This window comes from Typha angustifolia, chromosome 13 (genome assembly GCF_048772165.1).
Source record: "Typha angustifolia cultivar Huaian chromosome 13, ASM4877216v1, whole genome shotgun sequence".
Taxonomy (NCBI): Eukaryota; Viridiplantae; Streptophyta; class Magnoliopsida; order Poales; family Typhaceae; genus Typha; species Typha angustifolia.
Window position 1 is genome coordinate 10435186 of NC_133251.1, and position 12201 is coordinate 10447386.

Genomic DNA, 12201 nt, shown 5'->3' on the forward strand with positions numbered 1-12201 from the left:
CGAAGAGTATATTGGGGCTGAAGAGATGGGGCCAAGAGGGAAGGGCCAAAGAGACAACATGGAGATGCGTAAAAGATTGGACGTAATATTTATCCCTCTTTCTTTTGAAATATTTATCAAAAAAACCTAAGTTTTGTTTATCATTCAAATTTAATGTTTTGCTTTCAATGCCTCAAAAAATTCTGACCTCAACTAACTATAGATATAAAATAATCTTAGTTATTTTGTGTAAAATTTTAAAAATAAAAGGTAAAAGTAAAAGGTTTCAAAATTTTAAAATAACCTTAGTTATTTTTTTAAGGTTTTTTTTAGTTTCAAAGTAATGCAACATTTTTCATTCCATCAGCTGCTGTTATTAGGTTTAGGTTGACTTCATGTGTTTTTTGAGATATTTTGAAAGGTAGGGAGAGTGTGGATAATAATAAAAGCAAAATATAAAATATTTTTCACACATTTTTCTACTTTTATTAGTTATTGTGTAACCAACATTTCCGCTGTAAAGTATTACGTTACATCTCACCCGAATTCAAGTGTACAATTTATCTTCTATATTATTTAATGTGCAACACTCTACTTCTGTCTATGAAGGCAGAGATTTTAATATTAAATAAATTAGGAAGCAAATTGCAATGAATAGGTAATTCCTCGGAAAAAATTACTGAATAGGTGTTAGCCCTATCTTCCTTTGATAATGTTCTATGGATATTTCTTGATCATTAGTTTGAATCTGAAAGATTAGTATAATATCTTAAGGTAAAATATACATTAAAGTTATTCTTCTCAAAACAGTTTAAATGTATCTTGAAATCTTCTAATCTCTAATCTGTTTCTTATCATTCTCATCCATCCCATTAAATTATAATAAAAACCTTTTGAATGGGCAAAACTAAACTTGTCACCATTACTTAACCTGATAATTATGAGCTAAATGAATAAGAAAATCCTAAGTATATTTTATCATAGTTTTGACCAATCTACTATCCAAGATAAAATATTTATCTTTTTGCATAATTTTTAAATTATTCACCAAATTACTATAATTGTTGTTATGTATGTTCTATATCAGCTAGATAAGTTGTTGTCTTGGGTTGTAATATGTCTTAAATAAAATTTTCTTTTTGTAAAAACAATTTATTATTTTGAGAAAGAAGTCTAAATTACTAAAAGTCTCTCTCGGAGAGGACGACTTTATAAACCAATTTTTGTGGAAACAATTTACTTGAAAAAAAATAGATCTTTGCTTGCATATCCTTGAAAAAATCTCTCATTTACTTATATATATATATATATATATATATGCTCATCTAAAGTTGATATTTGCATGTATACATCTCAAAATATATATTAGGTATACTTATCTTGGTTACCTTTAAAGTAAATCTCAGTAATTAAATAGAAAAAAATATAAAAATACTCTTAACTAAAGTGAAATATAAGATAATTAGAATATATATATACTTTTGTCTTCTAATATTTAAATTAATTAAAAATTATATATTTTGACGGATATATATACAAGCAAATAAAGAATTCTATATGGCTGTTTACTTAGACAAAAATTGTAGTGCTTTAGTAAATAATTTATGAAAACTATAAGAAAATAATAATAAGTTTGGGGGGGAAAAGATATCAGATTGGTAAAAGAAAAACTCAAAATTAATATTCTGAATAAAAAGAAGACGAAAGTACAACGTATCAGCATCAAATTGGTGCCTCGTCATCCGAGCTTCAAAAAGTCCAGCATACAACTTGTAGAGTTCTCGATCACAAACTCAAGAAAGTTACGTTGTCTGAAAACAAAATAGACGCTATGATTTAACTGCTCCCTAATACGTGTAAACGTTACGAGACATACATATCGGCATATTGGCCAACTTGTACGAATCTTTCTATCATTTGTTTCCTGTCATCCTGAATCAGACATGCAGCTTTCATTCCAGATATACATATCACTGTTTAGTTGCACTTCACGAAATAGTATTAAAGATTTGATGTTTACTCTTTGATGTTTTGAGTAAACTGATAGTCTAATGTTACGACTACTTTCATTTGTGATCAAAATTGTTCGTTTGTTACGGGCTGAGAATTTATATAGACTGGTTTCAGTTTTTTCTTCTCATTTTGACAGGAGACTGATTTCGTGATACTCAACAATGTTAAAATAGTGTAAGATTTTACTAAAGTTTCAATCCCAAGTGAATACTGTTAGAATATAAAACGCTCAAATAGTAATCTGAAAGTTTAATTTAATGAAGAACAATAATTTTTATATTATTTATATTCTAAGTAATATATTTCTTCTTTTGCAATAGCAAGTGAAGTAGGAAAAAAAAAAACCCTTTCTAATTCTTTCAAAACGGATAGATGTCAACATTAAAGTCGAATTATGGTTGTTATTCTCAAGGAACAAGACGAAAGAGGTCAACTTCAGGTACTGTGTAAATAGTGAGACTAGCTTTGGGCATCTCATCAGTAAGTCAAATGAGAAAGGTAACATATACAGTTGTTGAATAATTTATGAGTGCTTCCTAACTCTTTACATATATTATTGGTTTTCTAATGTGGGCACTAAAACCCTTACCTTGTGCCTATTCACTACTCATTGTGAAATTATTTTCCACTGTGCTCTTGTTTCAATCCCAGACATCCTACCGAGTATCATCTAGTTTGCATATCAATCTCAACCATTATTGCCTTATCTGAGAACACTGATAGGCATATCCAGAGTTGGCTGTCTTGAACTTAAGGCATCCACCCTTTTGGACGATTTCATCTATTATTGGAGACGGTAAATAGCTTTTATCTTATATTTCTTAACATATCTGTGAAACGATCTATCGAAAAGTTAATTAAGTAGCAGACTAGCTAGTTATCCCCAGTAGAAATAATGAGTTGGATGTACCTTACAAAAGGGATTTTTGGCCCCATTAGTACGACTTTTGCTCGCTAACAACAGTAAAATTTCTATTTTTACCCACAAAAACAAAAGAGTTTACATATCAATAATATGCGCTAAGGGCAATCTGAAGCTACACCTTGACTATTGTATAATTCCCATTACTCCTTTAGAAAAGACTATCACGTTCACTGGGGGAGTTTTTGACCTAACTTACCCTCTTTTAAACTTTATTAACTTTACTTGCAAAAATAAATAGCACCCTAAACTTAATACGAAAAAGGGTATATTTATTATAGTCCTAAGTAAAACAGTAAATTGTTAAACATTTTACTCATCTAAAATTAAATGCTAATTATATGAGAGCTTTTATTGAAATATTAGCAAAAAAGATTCACATAAAATGAATAGTTAAACTTTTTATTGTTAAAAACACTAAGCTATTTAACATCTTATTAAGATGCTAAAAACTACTCACTTTGATATATTATAACTTTCTAATCAATAGCCTATTTGATATGTTATTCTGATGATAAAAAAGAAAATAAATATAGTAATTTTGATCAAAATTTAATTAGACCTCAAACGAGAAAGATATAAGTAAAAAATATAATAAAAAAATTATGATAACTTTATTCTCGATTATCTATTTTATTTATAAATTATATCGTTGTAAAGATCCGAAAAAATTCTATAGTTTGAAACAACATAACTATTCCTTATAGCCTACCATGCTCAGAGTCAAAAAAAATAATAATAATAATAATAAAACATGATACCTCCTCTATATTTCATTTTAAATGTTTTCAGTTTTCTAATAAAATATTAAACTATTCATTTGCTGAAATAATTCAGTTTTGTATAAAATAAATTTTTTGAAATTTGTATCTAAATGTAAAATATTAAATTTATGAGTATTTTATTTAGGACTAAGGTATGATATATGATATACTCATTTTAGTATTAAATTTAAGGTACAATTTATTTAGGTAAATAAAATTGAAAAGATGTAATTTGGTCAAAAACTCTCCCCCGTAGCATGCAACTCTTTGTGTCGTACCACTGTGAATAGTCTCACATCACCAAACCATCTGCTTTGACACGGTTTGCAAGTACTATTACTTCAAGAGTGCTTCAACAATTAAGTCATTTATTTTTACATGAACACTACCCACTCCTTTTGGAACTCAAAATTAGAGCTTTTGTACAAACTAGCAATCTTCTAAACTTTATTTACTCAAATAACTACACCCTCAAACTTAATACTCGAATGTTTTATCTTTTAAGATTAGCATTTTTATTAAAAAAAATATTGAAAAATTTAACATTTTACCAATAAAAGAAAATTATATATTTTTTCCATATAAATTGTTAAACAAATAAGAATCTTATTATTAAAAACGCTAAACTGCACACATCTTATTAAAATATTGAACTACTCAGATGATAATTTTTTGACAAATAGTCTATTTTGGACATATAATATATCATTATAAAGATGAAAGAAAAAATACATAAAACGAAAAAGATACAGATATATAAAAATATAAGAAAAAAAATTAAAGCGATGCAACTTTATACTTAATTATCTATTTTAGTCATAAAATATATTATTGTGAAGATATACAAAAATTTTACGGATTAAAATTGTATAGCAATTAATTCTCTAACCAACTATGGCGCAAAATCACAAAGAAAAAAGACCATAACTCCAATTTTTAATTTTTAATTTTTTAATCAATTTTTTGTTAATAAAGTACTAAATTACTCGCCATTTTATAAAATGTAAGACACTAAAATGCTAAAGTTTTGTCAAAATGTCCTCAAAATTGGGGTAAGTCGGTATTCCTCGAGTGCAAAGAAAAAAAAGAGAGTAGGAGAAATCCCTCTAACATTGTAGCTATGTACTCTCTTTCAGATTTGCACTCTCGCTCTGGGGTTCTACCAACACTTAATCGTGAACTTTGTCTATCTGCCACCTTTGTTGTTAGCATGCATATGTACAGCATTATCATTTTTGTGAAGTTTTACCAAATTTATCTTTCGTTCATCCCAATGGCATGATACTGCACATCATTATGTTTTGTCTAAGCCATAGTAAACGTGATTCTTTGCTAAGTGAATAAAAATCTTCTATGTACAAAATATTTGAAATTAGAATGTTAGCTATATAAAATAAAACCTGCAAATTGACTATCTATGGCTCTATTTTAGATTAAGATCATTGGAAGATAAGTTTATTCTTTTAAATGTAACTTTCGAATTCGATTTTATTTACAAAAAAAAAAAAAAAAAAAAAACTCCAAGTTAGAGAGTTAAAAAGCACGAATTTACACATATTAAAAGCTTTGTAAAATTATCTTTATTACTTTAAACCCTTTCAAACAAGAGAAAGGGTCTTCTCTTATTCTCTCAAACCTGTATAAAAAAATTCTAGCTTATGTTGAAGTAAAAAGTTCAAATGCAAATCAAAACATAGCGAAAATAGCATTCCAGTTTAGCCTATACTAGAGAGGAAGATAATCTCATCTTGACAATTAGCTTCATATCTTTATATATATATATATATATATATGAGTTTTATTTGTAAAATCTAACTCCTCCAAAACATATTTAATGTGTTTATCTTGCTGAAATTGTTTGTGCAAAAGGTGGGGTAGCCTTCTCGGCATGTAGGTTTCTGGCATTTTAGTGCATATTAAATTCTCAAGGTTATACTCGGAGTAGATATCAATATTAACATAACTTTTTTTCTTTTATCGTTTTTCAAGAAAGGAGATTCCACAAGACAAGGGAGAGAGAGATGTATCCATACCTCACATTACAACTCCTTTCCCCAAAAATTACAAATGACTGCATGCAGGTGGTGAATATTTTTAACCTCGCCGGTCCAAAGTCAACAACAGCCATTGTACTATTCAGGCCCTCTATAAACACGTAGCATCACATAAATCCAAGAAGCAAAAATTGTCGATGAAGCAACTCAGGGCTAGCTTTCTCCCCTTCCGTGCACCATCACGAGCTCCTCCTCCATTTATCAAAGTATTCACACTCCAAGAGATATCATTGATCCTATTAGCTGTAGCCATATGTAAACTGTGGTACATATAAACGAGCAGAGCAGAGCAGCAGGCCAAAGAGATGAGGTTGCATGGATATCTCTGCACCATTTAGCTTAGCTATAGCCTGACGTGAAATAACGAAAACAAATACCTGCAGTAGCTGGCCAAGGAGAAGAGACAAAAGACATAGGGACAAGAGATTAAACAACTAGAAAAAGGAACACGAGGTAAACACCAAGCAACGATATCAATTTCTACCCAGACCCACTGTAATAAGATGAGCATAAAGATATTTGAGTAAACAAAATGTGAACAGCATAGAAATACTATGCCAATGAACAGTTCAAAGAGTAAGTCACAAATAAGCATTTATGGCTGTCATATGGGTGGGGTGGGGTGGGGTGGGGGGTTGCTACGGCTGATGTTATGTATTAATATCATTGAGATGTGAGACTTCAACTGCAACTGCAGTTCTGTAACTGCAAGAATTTAAAACTAAGGCCTCACGAGACAAGGCCGTACGCCGAAATCGCTGGAAAAGATTTCCCAAGCAAAGTAGGGCTAAAGTCAACATCAGACCACCGTGCTCTCTGAGGCACTTAAAATCCAACAAATAAATACAAAAGCTGGACATTCACATTGGGGTTCTCGCCAACCATGCAGATCGGCTTGAGGATCCCAGAGAAGCGAGGGAGCAGATCGGCACCAGTTACGAGCGTGGCAACTTTTACAGTACTTCCGCTCAGTCTTTTTTTTTCTTCGTGTGCTAAATCTAAAAGAAAACAAAGAAAGTAAAAAGTTTTTTTTTTTTTTTTCACTGTGAGTTTAGGTAATTTTTAGATTTTATATTTCAAAGCTCTTGCTCATTTTTGTAACGTGCTTACGACGAATAAAGGTTTCTTTCGTATAGATCAGTTTTATCTTATAGAAAATTCTTTCCAACCAAGTGAAAAGGAATCACCAAATTATTAATGATTTATTCTAACTTTCTAAACTACCCAATTGCCCCCCTCCCGAAAAGTAAAATATTACTAAATTGCAACTAGGGGTGTAAATGAGGTGAGCTATTACGAATCAGTCTAATCCGATCTGCAACGGTTCTGAAACTTAGATCCTAGCTTGATAGCCCTCCAATGGCTAGATGGATGCTAGGGTTAGTTCTTGGTGTAAAGGGAGAGAAGTTGTTGTGGAAGAGGGGGGATAAAGGTTGGAAGAGGTCGACCAAATACTTGGGCGGTGGAAGAAAGGGGGTGGGAGAGGGCGCCAATGGCTAGAGACAAGTAGAGAAGGCGATAAAGGCCAAATCTAATTCCAATAATAAGATAAGACATCAATTAGGGTTTCCTCCACATATATATAGAGGCTCACTCTAAGAACTCCTTGATTAACTTAAACACTCCAAATAACCCTAAAAATCCCTAACAAAACTCACACTTTCGCCGCGGTGCGTTCGAACGCGTCCGATTGCGTTCGAACGCGAAATTTCCGTTCTTTACCGATGCGAACGTGATGTAGGCATTCGAACGCGCCCGTTTCCGTTCAAATGCACCAATTCCATCTTTTGTCGATGCGAACGTGATGCAGGTGTTCGAACATGATGTAGGCGTCAACAGCAACCGAGACTAGAACTTCGACTTCTCCTTTTTCTGCTACTTCAACTAGAGCAAGAGAAGCACGAGCTCGAACGTGGTCCTTGCATTCGAACGCACCCTGGTAAAAATTAATTTTATTGCTTTTACATACTCAACTAGATAAATAGGCTTATTCCTATTAACCCAATGTCACGCGTGGAGCCAATATGGATCGAATCGTATCACTCCACCATGATTCCGTGCACCTTGCCCTTAAGGTGTCAGCTCACGATAACGGTCCATGAAGTCGGCTTCAGGTATCCATGTCGCCTCATCTACTGGGCGTCCTTGCCACTCCACCAAAATCTCAGTCATGCACTCGTCCTAAACTCAAGTGCGTCGGCGAGCTAGGATTCAAACTGGAGTAGGGGTACTTAGTTCGAATTTAGACTCCTCAGCTTCCGTCATCGTTGGTTCAAGTGGAACACCTTTGATGGGCTTGGTAGGAGGAACTTGAGCCTTGAGATTTGAGACGTGAAATACTGGGTGTATCCGCACCTCCTCCGATAAGTCTAGACAAGACAATATGCTAGAGGCCCAATCCTCTCGATCACCTGATATGGTCCATAAAATTTTGGAGCTAACTTTTGATTGGGAATTGGTCTAACTGAGCTTTGCCGGTATGGTTGGAGCTTGATGAAGACCCAATCCCCAATCGAAAAGGACCTTTCTTGGTGCCTCTGGTCATAGACTTGCTTCATCCTATTTTGGGTAGCCGCTAAGTGTATTTTGAGTCTCCTCAACACCTCATCACGATCTAGCAAAACTGCATCCACCTCAGTTTGCTCAATTCAGGCTGATGGCAAGTATGTCTGCAAGGTGGGAGGTAGTCGTCCATAGACGGCCTCAAACGAGGTCATGCCAATGGCCGAATGAAAAGCTGTATTGTATGACCATTCCGCCCATGACAAATAAGATATCTAGTGTCGTGGTTGCTCGCCCACAAAACACTTCAAATACTGCTTTAAACAATAATTCAACACTTTAGATTGCCCATCCGTGTGAGGATGATAAGCTGAACTCATCCGGAAGGTAGTCCTTTGGCCTTTGGAGTGCAAAGAATTCCTGCCAAAATTGACTCATAAATATAGGATCACGATCTAAAATAATTGATTTTGGCATACCATGCATCTTGGCCACGTCGCGCACATAAACCTTCGTAACCCTTTTGTCGTATAAGGATGCGCTAAAGCTGAAAAATACGCACTCTTGCTGATGCGATCTTCCGCCACCAATATAACAGAATTTCCCTTGGCCTTGAGTAGACCATCAATGAAATCCATGACGACATCCTCCCAAACCTTCATCGAAATTGGAAGTGGTTGAAGTAATCTAGCAAGTTTTACCAACTTCGTTTTTGCCCTTTGGCACACTTCACAAGCTTTGATATAGACCTGTACATCCTTCTTCATCCCAACCCATATGCAACTCTGACTCAATCTTTTGTAGGTGCGTAACACCCCTTCATATCCAGCCATGGAAGAGTCATAGAAGTGGCGCATCAACTCTAGGCGCAATTGACGGTCAGCTGGAATAATGATCTTACCCTTGTCTATCAAGAGCTCGTCCCTCATCAACACCCCTTGTCTATAGTTGGGATCTGCAGCAAGGTCATCCATTAGTGCTGAAATTGCTGCCAACTCGGCTGGGTTCGGGTATCTAGATAAGGCGTCGGCGATGCTATTTTTAGTCCCTTTATTGTACACGATCTCGTAGTTATATCCGAGTAGCTTAGACACCCACCTCTGTTGGGTTGGTGTATGAATGCGCTGCCCAAGAAAATATGATAAACTCCTATGATTTGTGCGGATCGTGAAGCGGCGCCCAATGAGATAAAGCCTCCACTTGGTGATAGCATGAATGATGACGAGCATCTCTCTTTCATAGGTAGATAGAAGCTGTGATCACTCGGAAAGAGCCTTACTCATGTAGGCTACAGGCCTTCCCTCTTGCATTAAAACCGCCCCCACACCGACTCCCGATGTATCACACTTAATGATAAACAGTTTGGTAAAATCTGCTAAGGTAAGAACCGGAGTTGAGACCATTGCCTTCTTCATGGCTTCAAATGCTTTCCTAGCTTTGTCCGTCCATAACAATGCACCCTTTCATAGCAAGGCCATGAGGGGAGCTGTCACCTTGCCATAGTTCGCTACAAACCAACGATAGTAGTCGGTTAACTAAGGAAACCACGCAGCTCCTTGGTAGTCTTTGGCAGCAACCAATCCACCATGCTTTGGATCTTTTTAGGGTCTGCTTCCACTCCATCTTTTGATATGATGTGACCTAGGAAGTCGACCCTTTGCTGCTCCCATAAACACTTGGAGTCCTTTGCTTTTAGTTCGTGTTGTCGAAGTAGTCCAAGTACCGTCCAAAGATGCCTCAAATGTTTTTCCCATGTCCGACTGTATACCAATATATCATTAAAGAATATCAACACATATTGCCTTAAGTGAGGCATAAAGATATCATTCATTAAGCTCTGAAAAGTGGCTGGGGCATTGGTAAGACCGAAAGGCATGACCAGGAACTCATAGTGTCCATCATGAGTTCTAAACGTCGTCTTGTGTACATCGGATAGTTCGACTTTGATTTGATGGTATCCAGCTCTCAAATCCAACTTTGAAAAATAACATGCACTAGCCAATTTATCTAATAACTCTTCAATCACCAGGATAGGGTACTGATCTTTGACGGTGACAGAATTGAGAGCTTAATAATCTACACAAAATCGCCACGACCCGTCCTCCCGCACAAGTAAGACTGGTGAAGAATATGAGCTTTTACTTGGTCTTATCATCTCGCTGGACAACATCTCTTGGACCATCTTTGATATAGCCTCCTTTTGGATGAATGGATATCGGTATGGCCTCACATTGGCTGGACCCATCCCTGACATGATCTCGATGCGATGGTCTTGCACTTTAAGTGGTGGCAGTCCTTGAGGCTACTAGAACACATCTTCAAATTTTTACAAAATAGCTTTTAAATCAATGGGTAAAGGTGCTGAATCATCCATGTTTTAGGTCCCCTTGATGAGTTGCATGAGGAATTCGCAGCACCCAAGTTTCGGCAATCCTTCTAGGGACTGTAGTGCTCCAAAGGTTTCTACGTTTGATGCTGCCGTTAATTGGATCGGTTTGCCTTCGTATCTGAACTCCATCGCCATGATAGTGAAGTTAAAGGTGACCGGTCCAAGATTCCAAAGCCATTGCACCCCAAGCACCATGTTGGCTCCTCGAAGAGCCAACGAGTAAAGATCAATTCGGAAGGCATGGCCTTGAATTTGCAGTTGGACCTTGCGGCATATGCCCTCAGTTCTCAACACGGTGCCATCTCCAATGATCACATCAAAGCCGTTAGAAGGCTTCGACTCTAATCCCAATTGCCGTACCATCCGTAGATCCACAAAATTATGGGTGCTTTCCGAATCAATAAGAATTAACACCTTTTTCTTCTTAATCATACCTTCGACCCAAAGGTTTTCGGAATTGATTCGCTGGCAAGCGAATGGAAGAAGAGTTCGGCTTGAACTTCTAGCGGGTTGTCTTCTTCGATATGGCTTATTTCTTCCACTTGCTGCCCTTCAAAATCTTCAATAGGATTTTTCTCAATCATCTCTTCCATGAGCATGATGGCTGCGGGCTGTTTGGCATATTTGTGGCCCGGTGTGAAGCGCTCGTCGCAATAGAAGCATAAGCCCTTCGAACGCCAATCTTTGACCTCTACTGGTGTTAGTGATGGGTTCTTGTACCAAAAGATCGGCTATGAAACAATTCCTTAAGATTTGAATTTATTGTAGGAAGCAGTCCGTGCAATCGTGGGAAAATATTTGTTAGATATTCTTTATTAGTCATAAAATTAAGAAAGTAAGTGAGTTAGATTCATAACTTCTTGATCTACAACTTTCGTATTTACACCCTTCGCAAATTCGAACTACAATTAGGACAAAAATATAAAATAACATGGGTGGTGGTGATGGTGACGGGTTATGGATGGGTATGGAGATGAGGGTGGATTGTGGATGTGATTAAGGAAAGTAGACGAAAAGAACGAAGTGGTCGAGGCCCCAAACAAGAGGGGTGGCTCGACAGTCGAGGGAGATTAGAAGTTAGAAGAAATCTTGCCAACGGTAAATGTGGAACGATAGTGAAGAGGGAGGAGGGAGAGAGTTTAGAGAGAAAATAGGAGGCAAGAAATCAATAATCCAATAGCATAATGAATTTGGCTATCATCCACATATTTATAGAGGCTAGCCAACAAGTCTAAAACAATATGAAACCCTAATTCTAAAGGATTTTTGTCGATCGCGTTCGAATGCGCCCGATCGTGTTTGAACTCACTCAAAAGCTCCATCTCTATATGTGTGAACGCGATGCAGGCGTTCGAATGCGGGCGTTCGAACTCGCCCGACCACGTTCGAACGCACAATATGCATTCTTTTTATTTGCGAACCTGATGCAGGCATTCACAAGAGCGTTCGAACGCGACCCTTTCTGTGTTCAAACGTGACCTACATAAATTTTATTTTAATAAAAATAAACAACTAATGCAATAAGAAAAAATCCTAACTAAGTGTATTAGTGAGGCGTCGCCCTGTCACCCTTGGCTG